Raw genomic sequence first — 8,938 nt, forward strand, 5'->3', positions numbered from 1 at the left:
TTAATCATGTTGCTATTTTTCTTTATATGTTTTGCATCCATTTTACTAAATATGCATTTTGCAAACATTTTCTCCAATTCTATATCTTGACTTTTAATTTTGTTGGCAATGTATTTGCTCAGCAAATAGTATTTCTTACTACCTGTGAACAACAATAGCTTTACTTATTCCTTTTCAATGTGCCTACATTTTTCTAAGGATATGTATGTATGAAGACATGTATGCATGCATTTTTGCCTCACTGTACTGGCTTGAATTTTCAGTACAATGTTAAATGAAATTTGTGAACACATGCCTATATTTTTTCCCAGTTATAGTGGGTAGGCATTAGTTTTTCATTACTAAGTATGATTTTACCTGTTATTTTGAAACAGATGCCACCCCCACTTTTTAAGTTAGGGCAATAAAATTCTCTATTTTTAGCTAGCTGTTAATCTTTTATTTTGAACTGGTATTTCATTTGTCAAATACTTTGCATCATTAATTGTGATAAAGAATCAATTGAGATAATCTTGCGTGTTTTTTCCCTTCTCACTTTTATATAATGTAAAGTTATATATAATCTTTATAAATAAACTTTTGGAGGTGACTCCCTATACCCTACATACTCTGAAGTCTTTTTTCTCTAGTTACATGGTAGGATATTCCTAGCATTGTGTGAGCTCTAGGAATTATTTGACTTCATGGTTTCTGATTTTTCTTCCTTCATCTGAGGTAGCTTTATCTCATATATGCAGAGATTACTATTTGAACAAGGAATTGCTCTTTAGAGCTTTATCTCTATACAGCTCCTCCTTTGTCAGTATACCATCCAATAAATGCTGGCTGCTGTGGCCTTTCCAAATCCCAATGTCTTTCTCCTTATCTCAGTGACACCACTGGACTCTGTATGGGCTTTTCCTGTCCATTGTTGATAGTGTATTAGTCAGATATCCTTTACTATAACAAAATACTTGGAAAAATAAACATATAAAGAAGAGAGGTTTATTTTAGCTCAGTTTTGGAGGTTTCAGTCCATAACAAATGTTGCTTTGGGCCTGTGGCAGCATAACAAGATGGGAATGCATGGCATGGTAAAACCACACACCTTGTGACCAGGAAAACAAATGAAAGAGATGAATAGATGGGAGTTTCACAAACTTCTTCAAGAGTGCACTCTTATTAGGTAAAACTTACCACTAGACCCTACTTCTTAATTAAGTATACAACTTAAGTACTACTTAAGTTACTTAAGTAATAGTACTTTTAAATTATTAAGTAGTAGTACTTTTAAATTATTAAGGACTACTACTTACTACTTACACTCCCATTACTTACCAATAAGTACCAAGATGGGGATTAAGACTTCAACACATGGACCTTGGGGGGTATTTAAGAGCCAAACTAGAGCACATAGTCACAAGTCTCCACTCATTGATTCCCATTCTCTGGACAATCAAAGATCTGAATTGCCTCTGTATAATGTTTGAAAACTGTAATTTCATATATTTTAGCAATATCATCTTTATTTAAGGTGGAATAATAAAACTGATTCCTGACACTCTAATATGGCCAGAAACTACATCATATCCTGAGTTTTTAAATTTTGTTTTACATAAAAGTTAAATTGGATTATTTCCTAATCTGTTGTTTTTAGAGTTTTATTTATTCATGTCATCATTTCTTTCTTTGAATTTTCCTAGAAAAAGACATTTTAAAAAAGGATTTATTTGACCATTGAGGGCTTGATTCTACTGCTTGTTGATTCTCTGGTTCTTCTTCATGGTGTTTGATTTTTTCATATTTTGTGATTTTGAGTATGAGTTTACATCTTTTGGAAGCTTACCTGGTATTTCTTTAAGGCATTGGTTTAAGATTGGTATCCTTCAGAAAGGACATCAGGTTGCTGAAGTTGCTTCTTTTCAGAATCTATAGTTATTAATTAACCAAAACCACTGTAAAACACATTCATGGTTGAAAATATTTCCCAAATTCCAGATATCATAGACTTAGTTTGCAAAAATCATTGAGAATTTATTAGTATTTACAAATTCTTAGGAAAGTTTTTCCCCCTTCACTAGCACTGAGCTACAAGATTTAAAAAATTTTTTTTTTTCATTTTATCTCTAGCAGCAGAGGCGCGAGTGTGGCTGGATGGTGGAGGGGTGGAGTGAGGGTGGCAGAACAGGAGGTCGTAAGGGGTAGAGTTCACATTTTATACTACCCAAGAATATGTCACCATATCCTCTCCAGTTTAGTTGGAAAATCATCTGTTAGACTTTCCATGTTGACTTGGATCTAGGGTTTATCTCATACTTCCTATGACTTGTGAAACCTTGAACGCTGGCACTCAAGTTTATCTGAGTTGGCAAATATCTTTATGGTGAAAACAACATAATTGATAATTTTTATGCTATTTTTTTTTACATCCAGCCTTATCTTTTTATAACATTCACAAATTTAATTAAGGCTATGTACATTGGATCCTGCATTTTTAGTTGTTTTCAGGACCATTTTAGGGTGTCTAGGCTGCTATACTGCTAGAAAAGAGTTCTCAACTACTTTGGATTTTTGTTGTTGTTGTTATTGTTAAATTTTATAGTATAACGTATATTCTCTTTCATTTCATTCACTATTATGAATGCACTCTTTACCATTATTGTTTTAACTTTCATTTTAAATGTGTTGCCAAAGGAAAGGAAGGCAAATATATGTGCTAAAGTTCATTAAGATACAAATTATAAGAAGTTATATTTCAATAATTTTAAAGTGTTAGTTTTCAAAATAGAAGACATTAGTGTTAGTTTTCAAAATTCCAGAACATTCCTAATTTTTCATTATTTTGAAAGACTATGGAGTGGTGAAAATGGGTTTTATATTGAACTAGATGTATAAAAGCTTAAATAATCACAGTTAATATTATGCTTATAAGATTAGACATTTTTATAAATTTTTTTACTTAATTTGTTTTTTTAATAGTGTCAGATAGAAATATTCATAGTTATTAAATTACTTAATTAAAGAATTAGAATATTTTCCTTTGAAATGTATTTATGGAATAAGAATGTTCTTCTAATTTTGGGTATTATGGATATTTCAATATTATTTGAGACTAGTTACAAAAATGTAGATTTTAAAAATGCATTAAGTCAAAATATCTGGATATAATACAAATGTTTTTATTTTGCAGTTTTTTTTTAATCACTGATGTTGCAGAGCTTTCTGGGCCCCAGTCAGAAGTCATATATTAACATTTCACGAAGAATGAGAAATTTGGATTGTATTTATTATATACCACATAGTAAAATAAATATACACTAGATAAGAATATTTCTCTGTGGTTTGGCCCATACATATGCATTCCCTGGCCAGTTGACAGCTACTCTCTTGGGAACTGTGAACATTAAAAAAAAAACAAAAACCAGAGCCCCCCCACCACCACTATTTTGGCACTATCTACTCTAGAATAAGCTTGGCTATAGTGTAGCTACAGCAGCTGCCAGTGTTGGTAGCTTTCTTGGAGATAAGAGGAGAAACTAGATGGAATTTCTTTGGATAGACATAAATCTGAGTTTGGCAAACATTTTCTCAGAGACTATGGTTTACAAGATTCAGACCTGTGCCAGTTTGACAGGGAACTTATCTGTGTGAGTTCCATGGATCCTCATAGATAAACTTATATCAGTAATCAAGTAGACATGCACTGTGTTAGAAAAGCAAGGAAGAAAAAAGTTCTCTCCAAAGAATGCCTTTATTCAGTTAGTACAAAGACAACCCTGGAGTGACTCAAGTCTGAACTTCAGCAGAATTGACCCTTACTATTGAAATTGGGAGGTATTTTGAGGTATGGAAAACCTTGGAAATCCACCACTGGCTAATCTGTGGGGATCTGCTATCATGTGTTCCAATTGTTGGTTGCCTTACTGATTGTGATAAATTGCAACAGAAAAGTTTTTTAATTTAGCTAATAACAATTTAGACCTATTAATAGAAATAAATATTCCGGTTCATTCTATGTTATTGTTATTGTTTTTCAAATCAACACATAGCTAAGATTTTCATGGTGTAGGATTGATAATTCTGCCAAAATCTAAAAGTTCTTTCTTTGGTGTTGTTAAATCAATATGGAGTCTTGCCAAGGGTTTATTGTATATGCCTAAGAAACACTATGTGTATTTGATGAATCATGAAGAGCAATCTATAACGTGCTCTATTTCATTATTACATTTGACTTTTAGAGTCACTTTGAGGCTATTACATTTTTAGTTTTGTAATAAGGAATTGAGGTCAACTACATGAAAATGTGATTCCTGTTGTCTTACCATACTAAAATAGTGACCACTTTACAAAATAATATAATTTTCTCACTTTTAATACATATTTACATTAGCTGACTCTATTTCCTGCTCTATTAATGGATGGTTGTTGGCATTACCTCCTCATGAAGTTATACCCTTAAGTACAACAAATTTAAGATATGGATCAAAGAAGGTAGAATTTTACTGCCACAAAAATTTAATTAGCATTAAAGATTAAGTACTTTGATTATACTTTAGACCCATGTTCAAAATAATGTCTTCATACTTAGACATCACATAGTGCTATAATATACACTGAAATTAATACAATACAAACTTACTAACAAATTCAAGTTTAAGAATGAGTACACGTTTCTTTGCAAGCAGGCTTAAGGTTATGCTTATAATATAACCCTTACTTATTTTTATTACTAAATACCTTCTAAAAGTGGTAGAGAGAAACATTGAGTTAAACATAAAAGAAAATGACTTGTGTTTGATCTTGAATGTGCCAATGGGAACATATTGTCCTAAAATTCTCTCAGGGAGTTCTAAATGTTAGCATTTATCATATTTAATTTAACTTTAATTTTTGTACATGTATCATCAGAGTGTAAGCTTCATAAAGGCAAGCATTATATTTATCTAGTTCTTATAGTATCCATAGTATTTATCATAGTGTCTGTCTCAGAATAATCTCTCATTGGATGGAAAATTGAAGGAGCAAATTACTTTTTGGTGTGACAGAAATTTTAGCATTTTTTGCTGTAATGTTTAAACTCATAATACCCAAAGTCACAAAGATGGCTAAAACATGCAAGACAATATACATTCATATGTTTTCTTTTAAGCTTGCAGCTACTTACACCTTCACCTGTTAAGTTTGTTTTTGTTTTGAGGTGGTGAAGGTGCTTATTCAATCTTATTTTTGTGGTTGTGCTAGGTTGATCCTCATGGCTATAGGCGAAGGCATCTCTAAACATTGACAGACTCCTCCTGCAAACCAGCTCCAAAGGCTTCTCTACCACGAGGTGAAGTGAGTCACAGTAAGAACCCCACTTCTCTACCAATTTCTGGACAAGTTAGGTTTTGTCACCATGAACAAACTACCTGATAAGGACAATTTAGAGGAGAAAAAGTATATTTTGGCTCATGTTTCAGAGGTTCAGTCCATGCATAGTCAATTCCATTGCTCTGGGTCCCACACTTTCTTTATTTAAAATAGGCATTTTGTGTATGTACTTTTTAACTTTATGATGATAAAGATTATGTAAACTTAATCTTGAGTAATGTTCCTCATTATAAAATGATTCAGATGATATCTTCCTTTTATATTTCCTTTAATTTTTATTTGAATAGAAAAATAGAAATTTTTTTTAAAAGTAGCTTTTATTAATTATCATATATAGAAATATAGATTCATTTTTTGAGCAATTTTTCATATTCCTGTTGGTTATATGTGTGTCTTTGTTTGAGAAATGTCTATTTAGGTCTCTTGCCTGTATGACTTTATTATACGAAAGTATCAGGGATTCAACTTGATCATCACTTATGATCACCACATGGTTGCTGGACCTCAAGACTTTAAAATGATGTTTGGAGGAAGAAAAAAAAAAGGGGAGAAGTGAAAAGGAACCTCTGACATCTGAATAACGTTTTTCAGAAGTCTTATCCAACTGTTTTTTACATATTTCTGATAAATTTTCTACCTTTTATTGGCAATCTTTTGAGCAAAAAAGGCTTGGAAGTGTATTTTTAGTCAGGTGCATTGACTCATCCTTTCCTTTTTTTATAGAGTGTCCTGGGAGTGAAGATTTGCTGCCACATATGTGTTACATTTCAGTGACATCTCAGATTTCTCTTTGGAATTAATCACCTTTGTATATAAGGCAAATTTCAACTTCCAGCATTAATGCGCCAACAATTAGACTACATTATCCTGGAGGGTATGGATAGAACGGTATCAGCAACCCCTGTATAGGACAGACTCTAGACATTCAACACTGATCAAGACAAACATTAAGGTCCAGGTATGTGATAACTAAATTTTTCTGTCTTATCAATTTTAGCCCTCTTTACACCAAAGCTGGAATATTAGTTTGCTAGAGATGCATAGCAAAGTACCATGGAGTAGGTGGCAAAAACAGCAGAAATTTATTGTCTCGCAGTTCTGGAGGCTAGAAGCCTAAGATCAAGATGTTGGCAGGACTGGTTCCTTCTGAGGGCTGTGAAAAGGAATCTGTTCCGTGCCTCTCCCCTAGCTTCTAGTGGTTGCTGGAAATCTTTTGTATTTCTTGGCTTGGAGATGCCTCACCTTGATCACAGCTTTCATGGTATTCTGGTTTCATCTGCACCAGGTTTGTGTCATGTTATATTAGGGTCCACCCTAATGATCTCATCTTGACTACATGGCAAAGACCCGACTTCCAAGGGATGTCACATTCTGAGGTAATGGGGGTTAGTTAGTTAGAATTTATCCTTTGTGAGACATAATTCTTTTTATTTTTTATTTTTTATTTTTTTTTTAATTTTTTTTATTGATTATTTATCGCATTACATAGTTCATGATATATCATCTTTCATACATTAGACTCAAATTGTGCTTTGAACTCCCATTTTCACCCCAAATACAGATTGCAGAATCACATCTGTTACATATTCACATTTTTACATAATGCCATATTAGTGACTGTTGTATTCTGCTACCTTTCCTATCCCCTACTATCCCCCCTCCCCTCCCCTCCCCTCCCATCTTCCCTCTCTACCTCCCCTGCTATTGTTCAATTCTCTCCCTTTTTTTTTCCCTCCCCCTTGCCCCTCATAACCTCTTATAATTTTATGTATCCTTGAAGGTCTCCTACCATTTCCATATGCTTTCCCTTCTCTCTCCGTTTCTCTCCCCCCATTCGTCTTTGTTTACTGTAGTCTTTTCCTCATGCTCTTTCTTCCTGTTCTGTTCTTAGTTGCTCTCTTTATATCAAAGCAGACATTTGGCATTTGTTTTTTAGGGGTTGGCTAGCTCCGCTTAGCATAATCTGCTCTAATGCCATCCATTTCCCTGCAAATTCTATGATTTTGTCATTTCTTAGTGCTGCATAATACTCCATTGTGTATAGATGCCACATTTTTTTTATCCATTCATCAATTGAAGGGCATCTAGGTTGGTTCCACAGTCTAGCTATTGTGAATTGTGCCGCTATAATCATTGATGCAGCCGTATCCCTATAGTGCGCTCTTTTAAGGTCCTCAGGGAATAGTCCGAGAAGTGCGATAGCTGGGTCAAATGGTGGTTCCATTCCCAGCTTTCCCAGGAATCTCCATACTGCTTTCCAAATTGGCCTCACCATTTTGCAGTCCCACCAGCAGTGTACAAGTGTACAGTTGGTATGCAAATTGCTTCATTAGAAAATGAATCTGGAGAATACTTTCCCTGCCCTTACCGCATGCACATTGCAACCACCTTTCTTCCCTTCTTCCAGTGTGGGGATTCTTAAATTGTGGAGGTATTTAAGTATCTTTAAGGGACTATTTAATAACATACATTTGAAATATTTCTTTCAGTGTATTATCATGAAAATATATGGCTGTAAATCACAGTTGGACTGCCCTCAAACCTGAACAAATAGATTTATTTTTTGTTATAACTGTTTGGTTAACCACTTTTCACCATGACAGCTTACTCTTCTTCAAAAAGCACTATTTTGAGGGGAATAACAATTGTTTTTCATTCTTAAGCACATTAAATACAATATGCCCTGTCAATATTATTTTGATAGTATACATTCAGAAAAAGACAGACACATTTATTTAACACACAATAATTTCAATCAAAAATATCACATGGAACAAATTGAATTTGAAGATGAAAACCACTTTTTGCATTGTTAGTCTGCCAGGCAGGAAGAATGAAGAGGCAGCACCTTTTGAGTCTTCAAGCCATTTTGCCCATGTGTTTTGAACTGCTTTCAGGTCTAGCTTTTATTTTGTTCTAGTGTCAGAGAAAGGCAATTCTTATCCAGTGGGTTAAATGTGTCCAACAGAAAGATAAGTTCGAAGTACTAACTTCTAGTCACTGTATGTAATCAAGTTATGATGCTGTCATAATGAAGGCTCTGTCCCCATAATGATTTGTGTTCTTATGGTAGGAGGAAAATTTGAACCCAGAGACATAGAAATGGAAAGCCATGTGAACACAGAGGAAAAACTGGAGCGGTACATCTGTAAGTCAAGGAACAGCAAGGATTTCCAGCAATCACCAGAAACTAAGAGAGGCACGGAGTGGGGATCTTTTGTCAGAGCTTCTGGTTTGCAGACACCTTGAATTTGTACTTTGGCCTTCAGACCTAAAAAAGAATAAATGTCTCTTGTTTTAAGATATCTATAATTTGTATGTCAACCTTAAGAAACCAAACATCCAGCATTTCTTCTCTGGATGTCAAAAACCTGTCTGAAGATAAACACCAACCACCCCCCAATCCAATCTTCATGTTCCTGGATGATCCTAAGAAACTTCATTGCATTTATTTTGAACTGCATTTTACTTTTACATTGTTTTTTTTTTTTAAAGAGAGAGTGATAGAGGGAGAGAGAGAGAGAGAGGATTTTTAATATTTATTTTTTTTTAGTTCTCGGCGGACACAACATCGTTGTTTGTATGTGGT

General features: G+C 33.9%; 1 long non-coding RNA gene across 2 annotated transcripts in view; it reads left to right on the plus strand.

Moving 5' to 3' along the window:
* LOC308644976 overlaps positions 1 to 8,730 on the plus strand; it is a 22,212-nt gene extending 13,482 nt beyond the window's left edge. The window contains exons 2-3 of one of the 2 annotated variants that reach the window (XR_014021127.1): positions 5,221 to 5,323; positions 8,423 to 8,730. This is a non-coding gene — a long non-coding RNA (uncharacterized lncRNA). The remainder of the gene's footprint in view (positions 1 to 5,220; positions 5,324 to 8,422) is intronic. The other variant, XR_014021128.1, reaches the window with a different exon arrangement.
* The last annotated feature ends 208 nt before the right edge of the window (positions 8,731 to 8,938 follow it).

Source organism: Spermophilus citellus, assembly GCF_964194105.1.
Source record: "Spermophilus citellus genome assembly, chromosome: 3".
Lineage (NCBI taxonomy): Eukaryota > Metazoa > Chordata > Mammalia > Rodentia > Sciuridae > Spermophilus > Spermophilus citellus.